Raw genomic sequence first — 25,352 nt, 5'->3', positions numbered from 1 at the left:
AAAAAAATTTGGGCTCACAAAAAAGCCAAAATTTGTTTTTTTGCTAGTGCTCCTCGGATGTTATTTGAACACAAAAAATTGCATGCACCTCGCGCACCCAAGCATCTTTGTTGTCAAGAAAATTCATATTTTTTAGAATCTGTTCGCTATATTTCAAATTTACTATTCATCAGTCAAACCTAGTCAATGTGGTCAAACCCGGTCAAATCTGGTCAAATCCCAGTCAACGTGCTCAAAATCTGGTTTTGGACCAAAATTATCTGATTTTGAGACTTGAAGGACAAAATGTATACAAAAAAATCTTGAGGGACCAAGTCTATACTTTTTTGGAACTTCAGGGATCAAAAATATACTTTTCTCTTTGAGTTTTGTTAGGGTTTGTGTCCTGCTCAGAGAGGCGAGGCGGCGGCGGCTCACTGAAGATGGAATAAGGTTATCCCCGCCTAATCCCCGTCCCGATGGTATTTTTAGCATCATCGGAGGGCGTGTGGAGGTTTATCTCCGACAGGTCTCGCGGGATTGGTCGGCGTTTGTTTTCGGTGAATCCACGTGGATCATGTCTTCGCTCGTCTGTGTTCGTGTGTCTACAGATTTGATCCTTCCGACCGATGCTTCTCTTCATCGGCGGCGGTTGCTATTCTGGTGTGCTGGTCCTTATGCACTAGTGCAGAACCGGGCTTTAGCGCCGGTTCGTAAGGGCCTTTAGTGCCTGTTCTGCAACCGGCACTAAAGAGTGGAGACTAAAGCCCCCCCCCTTACTACCGGTTTGGCACGAACCGGCACTAAAGTGCCACCACGTGGCACGAGCCAGGCCCGGGTGCTGGTAGACCATTAGTATCGGTTGGTGCTACCAACCGGTACTAAATGTTTGGTGGGGTTTTGGTTTTAATTTTTATTTTTCCATTAATTTTGTATTTTCCATTTAATTCTTTTTTGTTTGCTGGTATTTTACGATACTATATATTGTACACGTTATGCATATATATAAATAGATTTTCTCGTAGAACCGATCATATATATATATATATATATATATATATAATCGAATGTCTCACAACCATCATTAATTATTCACACATACACATGTATATATATACAATTTCTCCTACATGTTGCCTTGGTGCCTTCGGAGCATGATGACAAGTGGTTCATCGGGGCGGTAGCGGGTAATAGTATTCTCCTTTGGGATCTATGACCTGGTCGAGCAAAAATCCCGCTATTTCCTCTTGAAGTGCTCGTACGCGCTCTGTTGGTAGGAGCTGGTCCCGCACCTCTTTGAACTGTTAAGGAGGAGATCAATATGCATGTGTATTAGTTGTGTGACTAGATATCGACAATCATGTAAGATTTGTCAATAGTGTTCTGGCAAACGTACCCAGTCCTGTCTATCAGATCTGCTCCTTTTGGACGCCATCATGCGAATGTTCTCGCAAACGTAGTATGCACACACTTCAGTCCCCGGCGCCTGCTTCAAGGCCTTTACGAGAATAGAATTTAATCAGATAATTATTAATCAAGCATGTTAATTAATTAATGGTATTGAAAAAAGAATCAAAGAGTTGGCAGCTAGCTAGCTAGTACTACTTAATTGCTTACCTTGGGTCGATACCAACATAGCTTTTGTCGCCATTTTCCTGGAGTCACCTTGATGTACTTTGCCCAAGCCCTGCCCGTCGGCAAAGAAAATTAATAAAGGGGTTATTAAAAATAGTTCATATCAGGAAATGAAGAACTAAATAGGCCGAGATATAGTTAATAATGATTGAAATAACCTGTCGACTATCCCCTTCACGATGCTGTAGTCACTATCTTTTTTAAGTAGTGAGTCCAGTACTTCAACTTTTCCTTCGTCAACTTTAATGTCTAACAAGATCCAGTGGAAGCTGCATGCGCATACGTTTGCATGTATAAATTAAGCGGGCATGTACATAACACTAATCAACTATAACCCTAAACCCTATACACTTATTAACATCTAGCTAGTAAGCAAAAACAGAATTTGTAGTACAAGACAGTGTGACTCACTCGAAGTTGTAAGGAAGTAGTATATCTTCATTGCTATTGAGGCGCTTCAAGAACTCTACCATGTTTTTCTCTACATCTTGTCTACACCATTCCAATTTCCATGTGTATTCATTAACGGTATTTGGGTCAATGAACCCAATGCCATAGCGTCCAGCTTTTTTCATTTCATACATCTTCATCCTGCATAATACCACAGAAAAGAATATATAGTGAGGATATATAATTACAGGTAATTAATGATCAATCAATGAGCACTAGAGCTAGCTTGAGACTTAAATTACAGAAAGAAATCACTTACAGACAATAGCAACTGACGATAGATTTGTCGAGTGCATCTTGATTGAATAACTGAAATAGTTCTGAATACTCAACGGACAGAGCTTTCTTATTGAAGTAATGATCTTCCTCGACTTGCACCATGAGGGACTCTCGATTGGAAATCTTGGTAATTTTCATGTACCAATCATGCAATTCATACATTCTCGTTGGGAGGTTCTTGACCTCCTCGGGCTCGACCAAAGGTTGGCCCCGGACATATTTCCGTTTTATTTCCTCCTCTCTAAGCGGAGACATGGGCTCGATATCGAGGAGTTGTCCAACAGTGATGTTGAGCATTTCAGCCTGCATTATATGCTCCTCGGTTATTACCACATCGCCCAGCTCGGGAACGTAAACGGTTTGCCCACAATAATATTGGGCGCGCGTACTCTCATGTGTTGTTGGCACAACAAGCGGGGGGGGGGGGGTCGATTGCGCCGCCTGTTCTCCCAGCTGGGGAACGGTTTTCCCCGCATTTTTTGACAGCTGCTTGTTGGCTCGAGCTCGAGCTCGCTTCTTTCTGTAGTCGTGCTCGATGTGCCTTCCTGATTTGGCGCTCATAGTCTGAGTCAACAGGCTTGGGAGCTGGTGGTCTAGCCATACGAATGAAGTGGTCAATCTTTTCCTCAGGCACTTTCTCCCTCGGCGGCGTTGCCGGTTTCGGTCGAAAATGAGCGTCCACTTCGGCCCGCACTATTGCATCGTTTTGCTCCTCGGTCATGTCGTAAGGCCTCTGAGGAAGAGGAGCGAGGCTGCTTGGACCATATTTATATCGCTTGTCTCCGCCTGTACTTTCTGTACTACCTCGACTCGTACCGCTACGCACCATAGCTGCGGCGTGTCTCTTCTGCGATTGCTTAGGCGGCGGAGACGGCTGACGTGGCTTAGTTGGAGCAGGAGGAGTGGCCTGACGCTGTGCCGGACTTGAAGCAGGAGGTGTGGCCTGACACGGTGTCGGACTTGAAGCAGGAGGTGTGGCCTGACGCTGTGCCGGACTTGAAGCAGGAGGTGTGGCCTGACACGGTGTCAGACTTGAAACAGGAGGAGTGGCCTGACGCTGTGCCGGACTTGAAGCAGGAGTCTGCTCACGCGTTCGTGGACTTGGAGGAGCGGGAGTCTGCTGACACGGTGGCGGACTTCGAGGAGGAGTCGGCAGACGCGGTGTCGGTGGACTTCGAAAGATGATGCAATCCTTTCTCCATAGGATGATACGATGTATGGCCTCTCCCAGTGTGTGCTCGTCGTCACCTCCAGGAATGTCAAGATCTAGCCCCGAATATGGGTCCACCACCTCATCAACCAAGACACGAGCATAGCCCTCTGGAATCGGGGCGCAATGGAAGGTTGCTTCGGGGGTAATTGTAAAAGCAACGGCGTCCGCCACCTTCATGGATATGTTCTTCATTTTGAAGTGTAGCTCACAGTTAGTGTTCTCTATGATGTCATCCACAGGGTATGTATCCAGCAGTGCGTCGCCCGGGGCGGAACCAACGCTGCTTCTCGGCATGGATGGGACGGTGCTATCCAATGCTGGATGATCATCCGCTTGCTGCTGCCGCTGCTGAGACCCCCTTTCCTGGCTAAGTGAGTCGATCTGCTGCTGCTGCTGGAATTTGAGTGCCAAGTCCGCGTGCCTTGCTTCTAGGCCTTGAAGGCGTTCCGCGTCCTGCTTCCTCTGCTCCTCCTCCAGCTTCCTCTTCTTCTCCTCCTCCATCTTCTTTCTTGCACGGGTCCTGTAGTCGTCGTTCCATTCCGAAAAGCCCTCATACCAGGGAATAACGCCCTTGCCTCGTGTTCTTCCCGGGTGTTCAGGATTTCCCAGGGCGCGCGTAAGCTCGTCGTTCTCTCTGTTGGGCGTGAACACCCCCTTTCGAGCATCTTCTATTGCGTCAAGTAACTTTTGTTCTGCTCCTTTTAGACTTGCCTTCTTCGAAACCAGGCCTGTCTTCGGGTCCAACGCCCCCCATGCGCATAGAACCAAGTTCTGCACCTGGGGGGCCAGCTCCTAGTAACCGGAGTGACCCCTGCATCCTCCATCTCTTGCTCAGACTTATCCCACTTAGGCATTGCCACCGCGTAGCCACCTGGACCCAGCCTATGGAACTGCGTCTTTTTTGCGGCATTGGCCTTGTTTTTTCTCGACCGTTCCTTAGATAATTCTGATTCCTTGAATTTCACGAAAGCGGGCCAGTGTTCTCTTTGCTTCTCCAGTGTTCCCTTGAATTCTGGAGTCTTCCTTTCTGCAGCGAGGTAGTTGGCCCATACAGTTTTCTTGTGGGTGTTGAATGCAATTGCCATCTTCTTAAGAGCAGCGTCCTTGACTTTCTGCACATCTGCATCAGTGAAATAATCTGGTAGGGTGAAATGTTCCATCAGAGATTCCCAAAGCTTTTGTTTTGCTCTGTCGTCGACCCAAGTAACATCTGGGCGTTTAGTTTTTGGCTCTTTCCATTCTTGAATGGAGATCGGGAGTTGGTCCTTCACAAGAACTCCGCACTGACGAACGAACTTGTTCGCAATGTTCTTAGGCGTGAGGGGTTCGCCACTAGCTTTGATGGAATCGATGTTGTACTTTACACCCTCCTTCAACTTTTTGCCCGGGCCGCGCTTTGTCCTGCTGTCTGTAGAAGCAGATTTGCTCGATCCGGAGGGCTGAAAGAAGAAAGATCGATTCGTTAATATATCTTCAAATAAAAAAACATGTGATGATCACTAGATGCCTGCTTATATAAATATACCTCGCCGGTAGTCTTTGTTATTTCAAGATCAACATTGTATTCGTCATCATAATCATTGTCTGCGTCATCATAATCATAATCATAGTTCATGACTTCATCAGCTCGGTCGTCGAGATCGAATATCTTATCATCACCCTCCCCGGTATTGTTCAGATATTGGGAGCCGTCATTTGCTTCATTCAGATCATCTGGCCTGCTAGGGCTGCGTATGATCTCGAACAGGGCCTCTTCTCCCTCTCTGCCGGTATTGTCCGCCATGGCTTTTATTTAACTAATACAGAAGAAATATAAAACAATTTAGTATTCAAATTACAATGCATGGATGCAATCAATAAGGAAAAACTGAATCATATAGTACATAATATGCATCGTCTCGAATAATATATAATCTCGAATACATCGTCTCGAATTATATATAATCTCAAATACATCACTGGCTAGGTAGCTAATAAAGATCGAATACTATAGAAGAATCTAGGCCACTTGCGATTCCTGGGGCACGGGCGGTGGACACCCAAAGACAAGGAACCATCACAGGATCATATCTCCGGTCATCTGCCCAAAGAACCTGCCAGGTATTGGAGAACCTGACGTCCATAGCAGCCATGTAGCGATGGACGTGCTCGTCCTCCTCCATGACACGACGACGCACCACCTCCGGCGGGGCCGGCTCCCTCTGCACCAAATGTGGCCCACGCGAACGCCACCAAAGGAGATCAGGGTCGACGACGGGACCCGAGGCCGGGTTCCTCACCAAGCGGCGCGCCCCTCCAGGTAGCACCTCCCAGTGCCAGCCCGGCGGAGCCCAATCTCGGACATAGGTCAGCCGGACGTCGTCACGAACGGGTCGACGGCGAGGATGCGGGCCGGGCATCGTCGAGAACAAATACTATATGCCCGCAAAAAGTAACATTTTTTAAATGATTGGATTGTGATAACTAAAATTCTATATGCAAATTCTAACAATTTGACATTAATCTAATTCATCTAACTAAAACTAATTCTAAAATTTCTAGCATTTCTATATATATAACTAACATTTCTAATATTTCTATAACTAAAAAACAGAAAAACTGCTAACATTTCTATAAATATTTCTATAACTTAAAAACAGAAAAATTTATAACATTTCTGTATAACTAACATTTCTAATATTTCTATAACTAAAAAACAGAAAAATTTCTATAACTAAAAAACTAAAAAACAATGTGTGTGTGTGTGTGTGTGGACATGGCGGCCGGGGCTGGAGCTCACCGGCGAGGCGAGGCGACGGGGGCGGCGACGCGGACGGCGACGGCGCACGGGCGGCGACGACGGGGATGGGGACGGGGCGGTGACGACGGGGACGGGGACGGGCGGGGCGCGGCGACGACGGGGACGGGGACGGGGCGGCGACGGGGACGGCCGGGGCGGCGACGAGGGACGGGGCGGCGACGGGGACGGCCGAGGCGGCGACGACAGGGACGGGGCGGCGACGTGGGCGTCGATGAGGGGTGGCGACGGGGGGCGGCGGGCGACGAGGCAGAGGAGAAGAAGCAGATGAGAAACTGAATTTTTTGAAGTGTTTTCTTATATAGGATGGGCCTTTAGTACCGGTTGGAGCGACCAACCGGTACTAAATGTCAATTTTGGCCAGGCCAAGCGGCGGGAAGCGCCCACCTTTAGTACCGGGTGGTGGCTCCAACCGGTACTAAAGACCCTCCCTTTAATACCAGTTTGAGCCACCACCCGGCACTAAAGGTGGTGCGCTGGCACAGGTGCGGTGCGTCATGTTTAGTCCCACCTCGCTAGCCGAGGGGCGTCCGCACTGGTTTATAAGCCCCAGTGCGGTAGCTCTCTCGAGCTCCTCTCCAAAGCAGGCGTACTGGGCCTAAATGTTATATGCTGTCATGTGGGCCTACTGGGCCTTTGCGGGCCTGCATCCTGGCCCAACAACAGGTTGAGTTTCTAGTCGTATGCAGGCCGCTGTGGCGCAGTAGGCAGGCTTTTTTATTTTCTCATTTTTTTGCTTTATTTATTTTTGTTTTATTTATTTTTGAGTTGTTTTTTGCTGTATTTAGAGTTTCTTTGTGAATATTTTTGCTTTAGGTACAAAAAATTACAAACTTTCTATTAATGCCGGTAGTTTACAAATTTGAATAGTTTACATTTTGAATTATTTGAAATTTGTGTGAATCACTAGTTTGTGAATAACTTAACTTTGAAAATAGATTTTCAGTGATTCTTTTTTCTTATGTTTAATATTAGTGTGTTTTATCATTATATTCAATTTGGTAATGCTTAGGTTATTTAAAAAATGAAATGCCTTTGTAACGGATGAGTTTTCGTCCGAAACCCTGATACTTCGAAAGAGATTGTCCATTTTATACACGAAGTGCATCCAGTTTTTGCGGTAACCCTCTCTACTTTTTTGCACATGCTATGTGGGTGAAATTATGATACCATGCCAACTTTCAACCTTTTCTGAGTTCATTTGAAATGCTTTTCAATTTCAGGGTCATTTAGCTGAAAAAATCAGTAAATGCATGAAAGAATTTGTTTGCACATAAAATTTCTTCGCGTTTCAAATGCCAAAACACATAACTACCCTAACTATTACAGAGATTCCCTCCTGGGTGTGAAACACAGAAGAAAGTGATGATAGTGAAGCCGATCACATCCCAGATCTTTGGGTGTGAAACTTTTTCTTCGCGTATGTCCCTTTGCGCCGTAGCCATGGAAAATCTTCATCATTTAACTGGATGCTCGGGTCAATATTCACTGTGAATGGAGCAATTTCATCAAACTTTTCATAATCTTCTGACATGTCTGTCTTGTCATCCACTCCCACGATGTTTCTCTTCCCAGAAAGAACTATGTGGCGCTTTGGCTCATCGTATGATGCATTCGCTTCCTTATCTTTTCTTTTTCTCGGCTTGGTAGACATATCCTTCACATAGAAAACCTGTGCCACATCATTAGCTAGGACGAATGGTTCGTCTGCATACGCAAGATTGTTGAGATCCACTGTTGTCATTCCATACTGCGGGTCTTCCGTTACCCCATATCGTGTCATATTGACCCATTTGCACCGAAACAAAGGGACCTTCAAACCACGTCCATAGTCAAGTTCCCATATCTCCTCTATGTAACCATAATATGTTTCCTTTCCCGTCTTGGTTGTTGCATCAAAGCGGACACCACTGTTTTGGTTGGTGCTCTTCTTATCTTGGGCGATCGTGTAAAATGTATTACCATTTATCTCGTACCCTTTGAAAGTCATTATATTCGAAGATGGTAACTGGGACAGCGAGTACAGGTCATCTTCAATAGAGGCGTCATGCATGGTACGTGTCTGCAACCAGCCGGCGAAACTCCTGGTTTGTTCACGTGTAATCCAGTCATCAGACCGCTCCGGGTGTTTGGAGCGTAGAAAATTCTTGTGTTCGTCCATATACGGAGCCACCAAGGCGGAATTCTGTATAACTGTGTAGTGTGCTTCAGTGAGAGAATGTCCGTCCATACATATTTTTTGATTCCCTCCTAGCGTGCCTTTTCCATCCAGTCTGCCCTTATGCCGCGATTCAGGAACACCAATCGGCTTAAGGTCAGGAATAAAGTCAATACAAAACTCAATGACCTCCTCATTTTCATGGCCCTTGGAGATGCTTCCTTCTGGCCTAGCACGGTTATGAACATATTTCTTTAAGACTCCCATGAACCTCTCAAAGGGGAACATATTGTGTAGAAATACAGGACCCAAAACGTTAATCTCTTCGCATAGGTGAACTAGGACGTGCGTCATGATGTTGAAGAAGGATGGTGGGAACACCAACTCGAAACTGACAAGACATTGCACCAAATCATTCTCTAACCTTGGTATGATTTCTGGATCGATTACCTTCTGAGAGATTGCATTGAGGAATGCACATAGCTTCACAATGGCTAATCGAACGTTATCCGGTAGAAGCCCCCTCAATGCAACCGGAAGCAGTTGCGTCATAATCACGTGGCAGTCATGAGACTTTAGGTTCTGGAACTTTTTCTCTGCCATGTTTATTATTCCCTTTATATTCGACGAGAAGCCAGACGGTACCTTAATACTGAGCAGGCATTCAAAGAAGATTTCCTTCTCTTCTTTGGTAAGAGCGTAGCTGGCATGACCCTGATGTATGCCGTCTTTTCCATGCATACGTTGCTGGTCCTCCCGTGCCTCAGGTGTATCTTTTGTCTTCCCATACACGCCCAAGAAGCCAAGCAGGGTCACGCAAAGATTCTTCGTCACGTGCATCACGTCGATTGCAGAGCGGACCTCTAGATCTTTCCAATAGGGCAGGTCCCAAAATATAGATTTCTTCTTCCACATGGGTGCGCGTCCGTCAGCGTCATTCGGAACAGGTTGTCCGCCAGGACCCTTTCCAAAGACTACCTTCAAATCCTTGACCATATCATGTACATCAGCACCAGTACGGTGGCGAGGCTTCGTCCGGTGATCCGCCTCACCTTTGAAATGCTTGCCTTTCTTTCTTACGGGATGCCTGCTCGGAAGAAATCGACGATGTCCCAGGTACACATTCTTCCTACAATTGTCCAAATATATACTGTCGGTATCATCCAAACAGTGCGTGCATGCGCGGTATCCCTTGTTTGTCTGTCCTGAAAGGTTACTGAGAGCAGGCCAATCATTGATGGTCACGAACAGCAAGGCCTTTAGGTCAAATTCTTCCCCCATGTGCTCATCCCACGCACGTACACCTGTTCCATTCCACAGCTGTAAGAGTTCTTCAACTAATGGCCTTAGGTACACATCAATGTCGTTGCCGGGTTGCTTAGGGCCTTGGATGAGCACTGGCATCATAATGAACTTCCGCTTCATGCACAACCAAGGAGGAAGGTTATACAAACATAGAGTCACAGGCCAGGTGCTATGGTTGCTGCTCTGCTCCCCAAAAGGATTAATGCCATCTGCGCTTAGACCAAACCATACGTTCCTTGCGTCATCTGCAAACTCCTTCCCGTACTTTCTCTCAATTTTTCTCCACTGCGACCCGTCAGCGGGTACTCTCAACTTTCCGTCTTTCTTACGGTCTTCTCTGTGCCATCGCATCGCCTTGGCATGCTCTTTGTTTTGGAACAAACGTTTCAACCGTGGTATTATAGGAGCATACCACATCACCTTGGCAGGAATCTTCTTCCTGGGGCGCTCGCCCTCGACATCACCAGGGTCATCGCGCCTGATCTTATAGCGCAATGCACCGCATACCGGGCAAGCGTTCAAATCCTCGTACTCACCGCGGTAGAGGATGCAGTCATTAGGGCATGCATGTATCTTCTGCACCTCTAACCCTAGAGGGCAGACAGCCTTCTTTGCTTCGTACGTACTCTCGGGCAATTCGTTGTCCTTTGGAAGCATATTCTTTATCATTACCAGCAACTTTCCAAATCCCTTGTCAGATACACCATTCTCTGCCTTCCATTGCAGCAATTCCAGTGTGGTGCCCAACTTTTTCTTGTCAGCTTCGCAATTCGGGTACAACAATTTCTTGTGATCCTCTAACATGCGCTGCAACTTCTTCTTCTCCAAATCACTTGCGCAGTTTCTCTTTGCATCGGCAATGGCCCGACCTAGATCATCAGCGGGCTCATCTGATGCCTCTTCTTCAGCTTCTTCCCGCATTGCCAGCTCAGCTTCTTCCCCCATTGTTGTATCATCGTATTCAGGGAACCCATGGCCAGGATAGCTGTCGTCGTCCTCTTCTTCTTCATTGTCTTCCATCATAACCCCTCTTTCTCCGTGCTTGGTCCAAACATTATAGTGGGGCATGAAACCGGACTTAAACAGGTGGACGTGAATGGTTCTTGACGTAGAGTAATTGTGATCATTCTTACAGACTAAACATGGACAAGGCATAAAACCATCCGCCCGCTTGTTTGCCTCAGCCGCAAGCAGAAAAGTTTGCACGCCATTAATGAACTCGGGAGAGCATCGGTCATCGTACATCCATTGTCGGCTCATCTTCATTACACAACACCGAATAGACCAAATTAATACAAGTTCATACATAAAGTTCATACAAGACTTAAATGCAACAAACAAATAACTCTCTAACTAAAGAATTTAAATGCAACAACAAATGCGATCAAGATCGCAACTAAGGTAACAATTGATCCAACAGCATAATGATACCAAGCCTCACTATCAATGGCATATTTTCTAATCTTTCTAATCTTCAAGCGCATTTTCTCCATCTTGATCTTGTGATCATCGACGACATCGGCAACATGCAACTCCAATTCCATCTTCTCCCCCTCAATTCTTTTCAATTTTTCTTTCAAATACTCGTTTTCTCTTTCAACTAAATTTAACCTCTCGACAATAGGGTCGGTTGGAATTTCCGGTTCACAAACCTCCTAGACAAAAATATCTATGTCAACTTGATGGGCATAATTTGTCATAAACACGAAATGCAACAACTAGTTTTAAAAGAGAATATACCACATCCGAATCATAACAAGGACGAGGGCCGACGGGGACGGATATCAAAACCATGGCACTATGTATAACAAACAACGTACGGGTAAGATAATTATACGAGTAACTATATATCCAAATCACACAAACATCAATTTGGTAATGTAAAACATTCATGAACAAGAGGCTCACCACAAGGTGGTGCCGGCGACGGAACGGTGCGGGCGATCGACTGTGGTTACGACGGAGATTTAGAAGGCACTAAGTAAACCACACCTACATATGCAAACAAAGTGTTAGTTTTGACCACAAATTACATATAAATCAAATACTAGCACATATATTTTCTACCAAATTCCTAAACTCATAAATTAATCACTATACAAAGCATTGCAAGAGCTAATCTAGCAATGAGAGATGAAAGGACAAAGTTGCTAACTTTTGTGATCATTTGAATGGATGGGGGCCTTCAAATCTTGACAAATTTTGGGCAAAATGTGTGATGAGCTCGAGAGGAAGAGGGATAGAACAGAGAGGAGAGGGGAAAGGGGAAGAACAGAGCGAGCTCGGGTGGACGAAGGGTTTATGTAGGACGACCTTTAGCACCGGTTCGTGCCATGAACCGGTACTAAAGGTGCTGGAGGGGCCCCGGACTGACAACATCCTACCACCACTCACTTTAGTACCGGTCCGTGGCACGAACCGGTGCTAAAGGTCGGCCACGAACCGGTACTAATGAAAGCGGCTGGCTAGCCGTTGGAACCGGCACTAATGCACACATTAGTGCCGGCTCAAAAGCAAACCGGCACTAATGTGCTTGACATTTGACCCTTTTTCTACTAGTGATGGGCCTTAGCTCGATGACTTCCCGACTATCTACTACAACAACGTTTGCCCGGCTCCGATGAGGGAGGGGCGAAGACGGCGCCACACCTTTGGCTTGCTTCAGTGCTAGTAGTTGTCGCTATGTGGTCTATAGACCTAAATATATTTTTTCTTCTGGTGTTCTTTGTACTATCTTGACAGTTGATGAATAGATTAAAAATTGCCCTTGCAAAAATAAAAGACGTTTGATAAATTTAAAAGGGACAGAAAATTAGGGCCAGTTTTTTTGGTGCTTATGAGTGGCTGGCAAAAATAAGTTGCCTCCTGCCCAACTTATTCTCGCAGCCCAGCCTGAAATTTTATTCTATTCTAGAACCCTTGTAGAATAAAATTTTAAGTAAATTCTACTTTTTACTCTCAAGTTCAGCTTTGCTTCAGGTTTTACCCCATTTTGAAAGAATTCTTAACTTATACCCCAATTGATCAAAGTTGTGCCACAATATTATCCCATTGCATTTTATTTCAATTTTGTGCCATATATAGTCAGTTTTTTCTTTAAAGTCCTAGTTTGGTGTCTGGTTTTTTGTGCAAACGAGCCGGACGTCCACGCCCAACCCTCTCTCTCTCCTCACTTCTCCCCTGACATCGGGACATCCAGCCACCCCCTCCAACGCCGGTGGCCGGCAAATGGCGGCTCCCAGCCACAGTGTCCCTACCCGAGCCGAGCCGCTTGGCGTGGTGACAGGATTAGCCGAGGCTGAGTGCTGATGCTGCGCTGGATGGAGCGGCAGGGGTCGCGGCTTGCACTGCCTCCTGGTGGAAGCTGAGGAAGCCATCGAAGCACGTCTGGCCTTGCTCAGCTCAGAGAACATTCTGATGAGAAACAACCAACAAGTTTTGGTCTGTTCAGAGCGAACTATCAATGTCAAATTTCCACGAGGAACAAGAAGCCATTGACTGATGTAATTGTAGATCAGAACAACGTTCTCTGTCGCTGACGTATTGTGCAGTGCCTCCAGCGCCACCTTCGGCGCCTGCTCCATGGCTTTATGAAATGAAAATTTTGCAGCGTCGGCTCATTTTAGAGTTCAGGCAGATAGAACAACCGTGTAGCTCATTCAGGCAGACAGAGACAAGCTAAGCCACGCAGCTCATCGTGCGAGCAGTGGTGTAGCTCATTCATCTCTTCTCCGGCACATATAACTTGGCGTTAGCTCAACTCAGCTTCAGAAGCAGCAAGATGGAATTCAGTTCAGGTGTGCAGATATAGTTCATTGTATCACTATTACATATAAACTAATAAAGTTCTCACTTGTGTGCAAAGAAAAAACTAGGGCATGTCTATGCTATGCAAGGCCGATGGACCGATGCAGTTAGCTCTTTAATCAGATTCGAATTGATCAAACACCTATGGAGGCATATTGGCATTTGGCATTTGGCATGCAGATTCCAATCCCTACTTGATTATCTAAGCAAAAGAGCTGCTCCAGTGTTATAATTAGTAAGTTTTCCACTTGTTTAAGCTCCTGCGTGAGGTATGTAGCTAGCTCGCTCCATCCAAAACAAAAAACAAAAACTTCGTCGTGCCATCCGTGGATCGATCGATCGGTATGCATGTAGCTAGCTCGCTCCGGTGCCCGGGCCGTCGATTGATGGGATCTATGCGATCATATGTGAACTTGAAAGAAATTTGTAACATGAAAGGGCATTTGGTCTAGTGGTATGATTCTCGCTTAGGGTGCGAGAGGTCCCGAGTTCAATTCTCGGAATGCCCCCATTTTTTATTTCTCCTTATTCTTTTTTACCGTTTTTACATATGGTAGCTTTTTTTGTCCTTATTCTTCTTACCATTTGTACGTGTCAGTACAATTTCTTTCATGTAGCTACCAAATTATAGATGTCATGAAAATCAATCTGTGAAAAGTAGCATCGCATTCAAAGATATATACTCTTGTCTTGTCAAGGAGTCCAATGGCGGAATCGCCTTCTTCGTTGGAGCTTAGTTTACCAGCTGCAATCCCCGACGAACCCAGGCAGGCGTCACGGCTGCAGTCTCTCAAGATAGCTAGCTCCCACACACTTTGACTTCCAATAGAGTTAAACATCAGTCTGACAAATAAACAACCACACGATCTTCATAAGCATCCAACGAGACTCGATCATGTGGCGGTAACTACCAAAGCATGTATAGTTATAAACATCAGTCCATCCAACAACGCGGAATGACCAGCAATATTATCAATGTCTAGATTATAGGACAGTATAGATTCAGAAACTACACTTGGGAAAAGTTCTTGCTTCGGTACCAGATTAGGAGCAGATAAGCAAAGAATTGCTCCGAACTGACAAATACAGGGCATTCATATGTGCTCAGAAACTTACTAATTTTACCCATGGAAATTTTCATGTACTAGTCATAAGTTCCCAACTTATACTACATCTATCCTCAGGATGGGAACGGGCCAACCCGGCCCTGGTCTTGGACCTGGCCCTCATGGTCTCAAGGCCAATTTATGAGGCCACGGGTCGACTCATTTTCAAAAAACCAGTGGCCTTGCTGGCCCAATGGGTATCTCGAGTCGGCCCAAATTCTAGTTCTTATCTTGTATCGCAGGTATCAGATTGTATTTTCTCAAAAAAATCAGATATGTCAATTAAAAAAGTAACCGATATGTGCAGCTACGTGCATGCATGATGCAAGGCTGCGCTAACACCGCTGCTGCGCCGCTGTGTCCCGCGGCCAGGCCATCCGCCGCAGATGGGCCGAGTGAAGTCTGATTTAACTTGAAGTTGTGACCGTCAGAATGAACCCTTCTCAATCCCTGAAGTTTGTACCTGTCCTTTCTATCCGTTGTTTTAAACTTTGTGTACTATCCAAACACGGATTTCCTAGGTGGCACCAACAAAACCTGGGATGGTAGGATAAGCCCCACCTGTGGCTTAGCATCGACGGTGGACTACACGGCTGCCAGCAATCTACATGCATGCACGTTACACCACTAGTAGAAAAAGGGGCTTTCGTTCGGGCCTGGCCAGCCCATTAGTCTCGGTTCTGCCACGAACCGGGACCAATGGAGGCGTTTGTCCCAGTTCGTGAGCCCAGGGGGCCGGCCGGGGCGTCGTGGGCATTGGTCCCGGTTCGTCTGGGCCCATTTGTCCCGGCTCTTGGCATGAACCGGGACCAATGGGCCTCGCTCCTGGCCCACAACCATTGGTCCCGGTTCGTGGCAGGAACAGGGACAGAAGGATGGCCTTTAGTCATGGTTCCAGCCACGAACGGGGACAAATGAGTTCCCTATATATACCCCATCGCCGGCGAGCGAAGCACTCTACAGTGCTCTGTTTTTTTGCTGGCCGGCGAGGAAGGGCATTTGGGTGCTCTAGCTCACCTCTTATGCATGTGAGGTGTTCGATGAAATGCCCGAGCCACACTAGTTAAGCTTTCTTCTCTCGAAGCTCGACCTCCGAGCTCCATTTTTTCTGAGATTTGTCTAGGTTTAGCGGTCCGTCACGCCCCGTCCTCGTCTTCACCCCCGTCGATCGCCCGCGCCGATCTCGTCGCCGGCACCACCGTGGTGAGCCTCTTATTCTCATCTTCTTTCTGAAAGAAAAAAATCTTACTTTAGATAGATACTTGTCTAATTTTCTTACTTTTGACACACATAATTATATATAATGCACGCAGATGAACCGGCAATGGATGTGTGGTGACAGACACACCTCTGAGTACATTAAGGGCGTGCATAATTTTCTCGAAGTGGCTGAGGCAAACAAGCAGAATGGTCTTATGTGTTGTCCATGCCTTAATTGTGGGAAGACGAGGTCTTACTCTGACAAGAAAATCCTTCACACCCACCTGCTCTATAAGGGTTTCATGCCACACTATAATGTTTGGACGAAGCACGGAGAAATAGGGGTTATGATGGAAGACAACGAAGAAGAAGAGGACGATGACAACTATGTGCCCCCTGAATACGGTGATGCTGCAACGGGGGAAGCTGAAGATCAAGAGGAAGCTGAAGATCCAGAGGAACCAGACGATGTGCCCGATGATGATCTCCGCCGGGTCATTGTTGATGCAAGGGAAAAGTGCGAAAGTGAAAAGGAGAAGCTGAAGTTCGATCGCATGTTAGAGGATCACAAAAAAGGGTTGTACCCCAATTGCGAAGATGGCAACACAAAGCTCGGTACCGTACTGGAATTGCTGCAGTGGAAGGCAGAGAATGCTGTGCCTGACAAAGGATTTGAGAAGCTACTGAAAATATTGAAGAAGAAGCTTCCAAAGGATAACGAATTGCTCGACAGTACGTACGCAGCAAAGAAGGTCGTATGCCCTCTAGGATTGGAGGTGGAGAAGATACATGCATGCCCTAATGACTGCATCCTCTACCGCGGTGCGTACAAGGATTTGAACGCATGCCCGGTATGCGGTGCATTGCGGTATAAGATCAGACGAGATGACCCTGGTGATGTTGAGGGCGAGCCCCGCAGGAAGAGGGTTCCAGCAAAGGTGATGTGGTATGCTCCTATAATACCACGGTTGAAACGACTGTTCAGAAACCAAGAGCATGCCAAGTTGATGTGATGGCACAGTGAGGACCGTAAGAAAGACGGGAAGTTGAGAGCACCCGCTGACGGGTCGCAGTGGAGAAAAATCGAGAGAAAGTTCTGGGCTGAGTTTGCAAGTGACCCAAGGAACGTATGGTTTGCTTTAAGCGCGGATGGCATTAATCCTTACGGGGAGCAGAGCAGCAATCACAACACCTGGCCCGTGACTCTATGTATGTATAACCTTCCTCCTTGGATGTGCATGAAGCGGAAGTTCATTATGATGCCAATTCTCATCCAAGGCCCTAAGCAACCTGGCAACGGCATTGATGTGTACCTAAGGCCATTAGTTGAAGAACTCTTACAGCTGTGGAATGGAACAGGTATACGTGCGTGGGATGAGCACATGGGGGAAGAATTTGACCAAAAGGCGTTGCTGTTCGTGACTATCAATGATTGGCCCGCTCTCAGTAACCTTTCAGGACAGACAAACAAGGGATACCACGCATGCACGCACTGTTTAGCTGACACCGAAAGTATATACCTGGACAGATGCAGGAAGAATGTGTACCTGGGCCATCGTCGATTTCTTCCGACCAACCATCAATGTCGAAAGAAAGGCAAGCATTTCAAAGGCGAGGCAGATCACCGGAAGAAGCCCGCCATGCGTACCGGTGATCACGTACTTGCTATGGTCTCTAATTTACACGTAATATTTGGAAAGGGTCCCGGCGGACTAGCTGTTCCGAATGACGCTGAGGGACGCGCACCCATGTGGAAGAAGAAATCTATATTTTGGGACCTACCCTACTGGAAAGAGTTAGAGGTACGCTCTTCAATCGACGTGATGCACGTGACGAAGAACCTTTGCGTGAACCTGTTAGGATTCTTGGGCGTGTATGGGAAGACAAAAGATACACCTGAGGCAAGGGAGGACCTGCAACATTTGCACGAAAAAGACGGCATGCCTCCAAAGCAGTACGAAGGTCCTGCCAGCTACGCTCTTACCAAAGAAGAGAAGGAAATCTTTTTTGAATGTCTGCTCAGTATGAAGGTCCCGACTGGCTTCTCATCGAATATAAAGGGAATAATAAATATTTCAGAGAAAAAGTTCCAGAACCTAAAGTCTCATGACTGCCACGTGATTATGACGCAACTGCTTCCGGTTGCATTGAGGGGGCTTCTACCGAAAAACGTCCGATTAGCCATTGTGAAGCTATGTGCATTCCTCAATGCAATCTCTCAGAAGGTGATCGATCCAGAAATCATACCAAGGCTAAGGAGTGATGTGGCGCAATGTCTTCTCAGTTTCGAGCTGGTGTTCCCACCATCCTTCTTCAATATCATGACGCACGTTCTAGTTCATCTAGTCGACGAGATTATCATTCTGGGCCCCGTATTTCTACACAATATGTTCCCCTTTGAGAGGTTCATGGGAGTCCTAAAGAAATATGTCCGTAACCGTGCTAGGCCAGAAGGAAGCATCTCCATGGGCCATCAAACAGAGGATGTCAATGGGTTTTGTGTTGAATTCATTCCTGGCCTTAAGAAGATAGGTCTCCCTAAATCGCGGTATGATGGGAGACTGACTGGAAAAGGCACGCTACGAGCGGACTTAATAATATGCAGGGACGGGCATTCTTGGTCTCAAGCACACTACACAGTTCTACAGAATTCTACCTTGGTGACCCCGTATGTCGATGAACACAAGAACAGTCTGCGCTCCAAACACCTGGAGCAGTGTGACAACTGGATTACATGTGAACACATCATGACTTTCAGCAGTTGGTTGGAAACACGTCTCAGAGGTGACACCACTGTTTGTGATGAGCTGCACTCGTTGTCCAGGGGACCATCTTCGACTGTATTAACTTACAAAGGATATGAGATAAATGGGAATACATTTTACACGATCGCCCAAGATCAAAAGAGCACCAACCAAAACAGCGGTGTCCGCTTTGATGCAGCAACCGAGAGGGGAAAGGACACATATTATGGTTACATAATGGACATATGGAAACTTGACTACGGACATGATTTTAAGGTCCCTTTGTTTAAGTGCAAATGGGTCAATCTGTCAGGAGGCGGGGTACAAGTAGACCCACAGTACGGAATGACAACAGTGGATCTGAACAATCTTGGGTACACTGATGAACCGTTCGTCCTAGCCAATGATGTGGCACAGGTTATCTATGTGAAGGACATGTCTACCAAACCGAGAAAAAGAAAAGATAAGGAAGCGAATACATCATATGATGAGCCAAAGCGCCACATGGTTCTTTCAGGAAAAAGGGACATAGTGGGAGTGGAGGGCAAGACAGACATGTCTAAAGATTATGAAAAGTTTCATGAAATTCCTCCCTTCAAAGTCAAGGCTGACCCAAGCATCCTGATAAACGATGAAGATTATCCATGGTTACGGCGCAATAAGCAAAGCACACAAGCGAAAAAAAGTGAAGACTTTCTCTCCACAACTATTATGATGATACCATGTCAACTTTCAACCTTTTCGTAGTTCATTTGAAATGCCTGTTGTAACAGACGAGTTTCCGTATGAAATCCTGATACTTCGAAACAGATTGTCCGTTTTGTACATGAAGTGCATCTAGTTTTTGCCATAACCCTCTCAACTGTCTTGCACATGCTATGTGGGTGAAATGATGATACCATGCCAATTTTCAACCTTTTCGGAGTTCATTTAAAATGCTTTTCAATTTCCGGGTCTTATAGCTCAAAAAAGCAGTAAATGCATGAAAAATAATAAAATACATAAAACTATAATATTTGTTATGATCAACTAAAAAAACTTATATAAACCTCTAGTATTTTTGAAACTAAAATTAAATAAAATTTATGCAACTTATATTAACAAAGTATTTTTTGTTCAAAACATTAATAGAAAAAAAGAATTTAATAGCAAAAAAATTAACAAAATCTGGTTTTGATTAAAACAGATAAACTTTAATAAAATATATAAGTACAAACCAAATAAAAAAATAAAAAAACTTTAATACATAAAGCAAAAAGAATTATCATAAAGTGAAATAAATAAGTAATTAGAAACAAAATAAAATAAAATAAATAAGTTATTTGTTGTAAGTAGAAACAAAACAAAATAAATAAAGCAAAAAAGAAAACAAAAAAAGGGAAAAATAAAAAATATGCCACCTACTGCGCCACCACTGCCTGAATACGACTAGAAACCAACCAATGTGCCAGGATTCAGGCCAGCAGAAGGCCCAGTAGGCCCATCAGGCATAGCAGTTTCAATTAGACCCGTAAGCCTGCAATGAAGAGGAGCTCGAGAGGGGTGCGGCAGTGGGGCTTATAAACCACTGCGCGCCCCTCTCAACTAGCGAGGTGGGACTAAACTTTCGACGCGGGCGTAGCAGCACAAGGCCTTTGGTCCCGGTTGGTGGGACTAACCGGGACTAAAGGGGTGCATTGGTACCGGTTCGTGGCGCCAACCGGGACCAATGCCACCCCTTTAGTCCCGGTTGGTGCCACCAACCGGGACCAAAGGCCGCCGCTTCCCGCCCTTTGGGCTGTTGAAAAGAGGCCTTTGGTCCCAGTTGGTGGCCACCAACCGGGACTAAAGGGGTCTTTGGTCCCGGTTGCTGCTATGAACCGGTACAAATGCTCCGTCTATATATACAGCACTTGTGAAAATTTTCGTTCAGTTCTTCGATCCCGCCCCGACGACGCCGCCAGGCTGCCTCTCTGCGCCTCGCCGTCGCCGTCGTCGCCCCTGCCTCCGACGCCGTCCCGGGCCGCCCAGACGCCATCGCCGCCCCGCGCCCCCTGCCTCCTCGCCGCCTGTCGCCGCGCCCCTCACCGTCGCCGTCGCCGCCCCCTGCCTCCTCATCGCCCGTCGCCCCGTCGCCGCGCCCCTCAACGTCGCCGTCGTCGCGCCCCTCACCGTCGCCCCTGTGCCCTGCCTCCTCGTCGATCGCCGCCCCGTTGCGCAATGAGAGCTCCATATATGAATTTCCTAATTTAGATGTGTAGTTAATTTAGATGCGTAGTTTAGATGTGTAGTTAATTGAGTTGTTATAATTTGTTCATAAATGAATAATATGCCAAAGTTAGAATTTTTTTCTGTTCATAGATTTTTTTGGTGATATTATTGTTGAATATGCAAATGTTTGTGTGTTCATATATATGCAAAGAATACGTCAATTTTTTTCATAGAATTTTCATGATTTTTTTCTGTTATAATTTTGTTCATTGAATTTTTATTTTGTCCATAGAATTTTTATGATTTTTTCTGTTGTAATTTTGTTCATACAATAAGAAGAGAAAGTGTTTAATATAATCAGTTAGAAAAATAATAGAACTAGTTAAACTAGTTTATTTTTAATTAGTAAGTACTACTTTATTCTATTTATAATAAGTGCTTAGTAGTTGAACTAGTTGATTTAACAAAACTAGTTTATTTTACTATAGAAGTAGTTTATTTTTAGCAAGGAAATTAATAGAACTAGTTTATTTTTTTTAGTTAAATCAATTATTCCCGCATCGACGCTGAAGATGCCTATCCCGCATCCTCGTCGTCGACTCGGCGGAGGAGGCCGGCTTGATCAGAGGGGCCATGTCCGGGACTGGGCTCCGCCGGGCTGGTTTTGGGAGGTGCTACCTTCCAGGGGGCGAAGGTTGGTGAGGAGCCAGCCCGTCGTTGACCCGATCCTTGTTTGGTGGCGGTCGCGTGGGCCAGTGACGGTGCCGAGGCTTCCGGACACCGCGGAGGTGGTACGTCACCGTGTCAGCGAGGAGGACGAGCACGTCCGTCGCTACATGGTTGCGTTGGAGGGCAGGTTCGACAATACCTGGCAGGTTCTTCAAGGATCTCACTGGAGCGATCCTGTGATGGTTCCTTCTCTTTGGGTGTCCACCGCCCGCGCCGATACCCGTCGGGCGCTACGGTTCTAGCTGTACTGGCGATGTTATATGTATGATAGTATTCGAGGTGTATTAGTGATAATATTCGACGATGTACGGACGCATGGAGGTGATGTAGTTTTGCTTATAATTGAATGCATCCTAATTTGAATACTACTTTAGTTTGCGATTTGATTTTGCTTATTGAATGCTCAAATTGGAAAACTACTCCTACTTTGAATGCTAAAATTGGAGAGCACTATGCAAGGCGTATGCATATGATTAGTTGATAGCTTATAGGGTTTTTGTTTTCGCAGAAATCTAGGAGCCCCCGGCCCCTCCATCATCCCCGCCGTCGTCCCCTTCACCGACCCCCTCCGACCTCGAGGTGAGACCAGCCAAATCCTCTTTTAGAAAGATAATTAAACAATATTTCGGGTTGACTTTAAGTCTGTCGAGTCTCCACCATATATGAGAGGACGAAGAATCCCGACTGTTGTCGTGGGGGTAGCTTCTCCTTCGTTCCCGTGTGCTAGAAAATTTGGTGTAATGCACTCGGGAACGAAAGGAGGAGCTACCATCATCGACGGTCGCAAATGTCAGAGAGGAATCGGTGAGGGGGAGTTCCACCATATATATATGAGAGGACGAAGAATCCCGACTATTGTCGTGGGGGTCGCTTCTCCTTCGTTCCCGTGTGCTAGACATTTTGGTGTAATGCACTCAGGGACAAATGGAGGAGCGACCATCATCAACGGTCGAATGTATACACCACGTGAGCTGAGAGTTTTCAAGAAAAGACTCGACAAACCGATAGTCAACCATGAATAATAATGACCTATTTTAGTTTTTGTAGTACATATATTTAATTGTACAAGTTTAATCTTTGAATTATGAACGTAGGAAATGTCGTCATCGGACGACGAAAGTCTCCTGGGGGAGTGCGGCTGGTGCCACGACGATCGACGTTTGTGCGACAGGCCTCACCTGGACGATGATCGGCGCTTCAGCATTAAGCTCGAGGAGATCTTCGATGTTGAAACGGTATGCAACGGCGACAAGTGTTTTTTTTCGTAATTAAGCATGACATCAACTATTTCAACTTGTAATTTTCATCTTTTACAATTCGAGTATAGCTTATCCCATGCCATGCAAGACGCTATGTCTTGGAGAGGATGGATTTTGAAGACCATGAAAATTTTGAAACGAAGAAAATTCACCTAAGGACCCATCATGATGTGGGTTTTGAAGTAAATCTGTATAATGCTGAGAGGGTAACCCATTTTGGTTGCAAAAATTGGGAAGCATTTTGCAAGATGTATGGTTTTGATGAGGGTATGCTTGTCACCATGGATCTTGGTGATCCTGACATCGACCAAGACAATATGGACATTTGGGTCCTTGTTGATACGCCTCCAGTTCTACCGCTATGTGAGTTTCTCAAACATAGTTAATTATTAACTAATTTATATTGTTTATTTCAAAATAGTTGACAGCTTATTTCCATTGATAGCTTATTTTGATTGTTCAAACAATGTGCGGAACATGGTAGACAAAACCCACTACACCGATGGCTCCGAGTTAACTTATCAGGAGAAAAATCATCTGATCGGATTTTGTACTGATCTTGAGAATTACAATATCTACAATCAAACTCCTCAACATTATGGTCAATACGTGCCACTAGTGCACGTGTTGAACTACGGTAACTACCATGGAGATACCCTGGTAAGATTGTTTACTATTACGACATCCGTGCATCTTTTGCATACTTCTAAAACTAGTACATCATTGCTAACTATGAAGTTATTACTATGTTTTTCAACAGAGAATCCCAGAGGATTGTGTGCCTCATTTGATGTATCAGAATGGCAGCCTTCGTGTTTTGAACATATATCCAGGTCATCCTACGAATCTCAACTGTCCATACCGGATTTCTAAAAGAAGTGGAGACATGCTAATCAGAGAATGGAAAAAATGTATGGACAGTCGTAAGGAGGTTCTTGGAAGCAAAAGGAAGCGCCGCGCAAGAATTGGAGACAGGATGATCTCCATTCTCCATAATGGAGAGTCAGGGCCTATATTGTTTTATGCTATTTTACCTTAAATAGGGTATTTAGGTCCTGCATAATACTGATGATCATGTGCTAAGAACAATTAAGTAGGGTTGGTTAGATGACTATCAGGATGATGATCGTATGACTTGTTATTATTAACGAGTAGAAGTTGTATGATGATGATTAGTAGGACTTGTTATTATGATGATGCATGATGCGAGCATGAAGAGTTATTATATATCTGTGGGTGAAATGAACATGGATTGGATTGAAGTGAAGCCAACATGCATGTGGTGCATGTCGAAAGTCGTACAATCCAAACTTGATCAAGTTAGGATTAGTATTACTTTCGACATGCATCACATGTTGCCTCACTTCAATCTAAGTCATGTTTAGAAATAGCAGTATAGCAGTAGCACGAAGATAAAAGAGGACACATCTCTCTATTAGCTACCTATAACAATCTAAATTAACCCCCAAAACCCCAAAACCACCTCCTTTAAAAAAACAGCCCCTAAAATGCTGACGCGTGGAAGCTTATTGGTCCCGGTTGGTAGCACCAACCGGGACCAAAGGCCACTAGTAGAAAAAGGGCCTTTAGTCCCGGTTCATAAGGGCCTTTAGTCCCGGTTCTGGAACCGGGACTAAAGGGTCGTTACTAAAGCCTCCCCCTTTAGTCCCTGTTCTTACACGAACCGGGACTAAAGGCCGTCCACGTGGCCGGAGCCTGGAGCTCCACCTTTAGTCCCGGTTGGTAGTACCAACCGGGAAATTTTATGATTTTTTTTTCAAATTTTTTTGATTTTTTTATTTTCAAATTTTTGAATTATTTTAACCTTTAATCTCTAATCACCCCTCATCACTGCTAAATTTAACCTCTAATCTCTAATCACCCCTCATCATTCCAAATCATCTAACTTCCCGGACGATCACCCATCCTCTCACTACTCCAGCCTGAGCACGCTTACTTCCGGGTTCTATTCTCCCTCGTTTCCAAGTCTGCACTTGTTGTTTTCCTGACAATAGTAAGATGTCAATCCTATTAACCCTCCGAAATTTAGCTTGAGCATGAAGTCACACATTTGACTGTTTGAGTTTGAAACTATTTTTCTAAAAAACAATAATTATTTAGTAACACTAATATTTCTTGAATAAGTAGTTTGACCATAGTTTGACCACAGTTTGACCAGATTTGACCAAAATTCAAAAAAAAACTGAAATAATTATTTAGTAACACTAATATTTCTTGAATAATTAGTTAGACCATTGTTTGACCACACTTTGACCACAGTTTGACCAGATTTGACCAAAATTCAAAAAAACAGAAATAATTATTTAGTAACACTAATATTCTTGAATAATTATTTAGTAACACTAATACTTCTTGAATAAGTAGTTTGACCATAGCTTGACCAGATTTAACAAAAATTCAAAAAAAAAGAAATTTGAGCATAACTTTTTTTCCTTTTAGAATTTGAGGATTCTAAAAATTTTCAAATAGGCCGTAGGCCA

At 45.1% G+C, this 25,352-nt stretch overlaps 1 non-coding gene across 1 annotated transcript; it reads left to right on the top strand.

The window, feature by feature from the left end:
* Positions 1-14,060: 14,060 nt before the first annotated feature.
* On the top strand, positions 14,061-14,132 carry TRNAP-AGG (transfer RNA proline (anticodon AGG)). The gene has a single exon. It is a non-coding gene; the product is annotated as a tRNA-Pro (tRNA).
* Positions 14,133-25,352: the final 11,220 nt, after the last annotated feature.

The sequence above is a fragment of the Triticum aestivum genome, chromosome 7D, assembly GCF_018294505.1.
Source record: "Triticum aestivum cultivar Chinese Spring chromosome 7D, IWGSC CS RefSeq v2.1, whole genome shotgun sequence".
Lineage (NCBI taxonomy): Eukaryota > Viridiplantae > Streptophyta > Magnoliopsida > Poales > Poaceae > Triticum > Triticum aestivum.
Note: the sequence above shows the minus strand (reverse complement) of the source record. Positions and strands in the feature narration are given on the sequence as shown.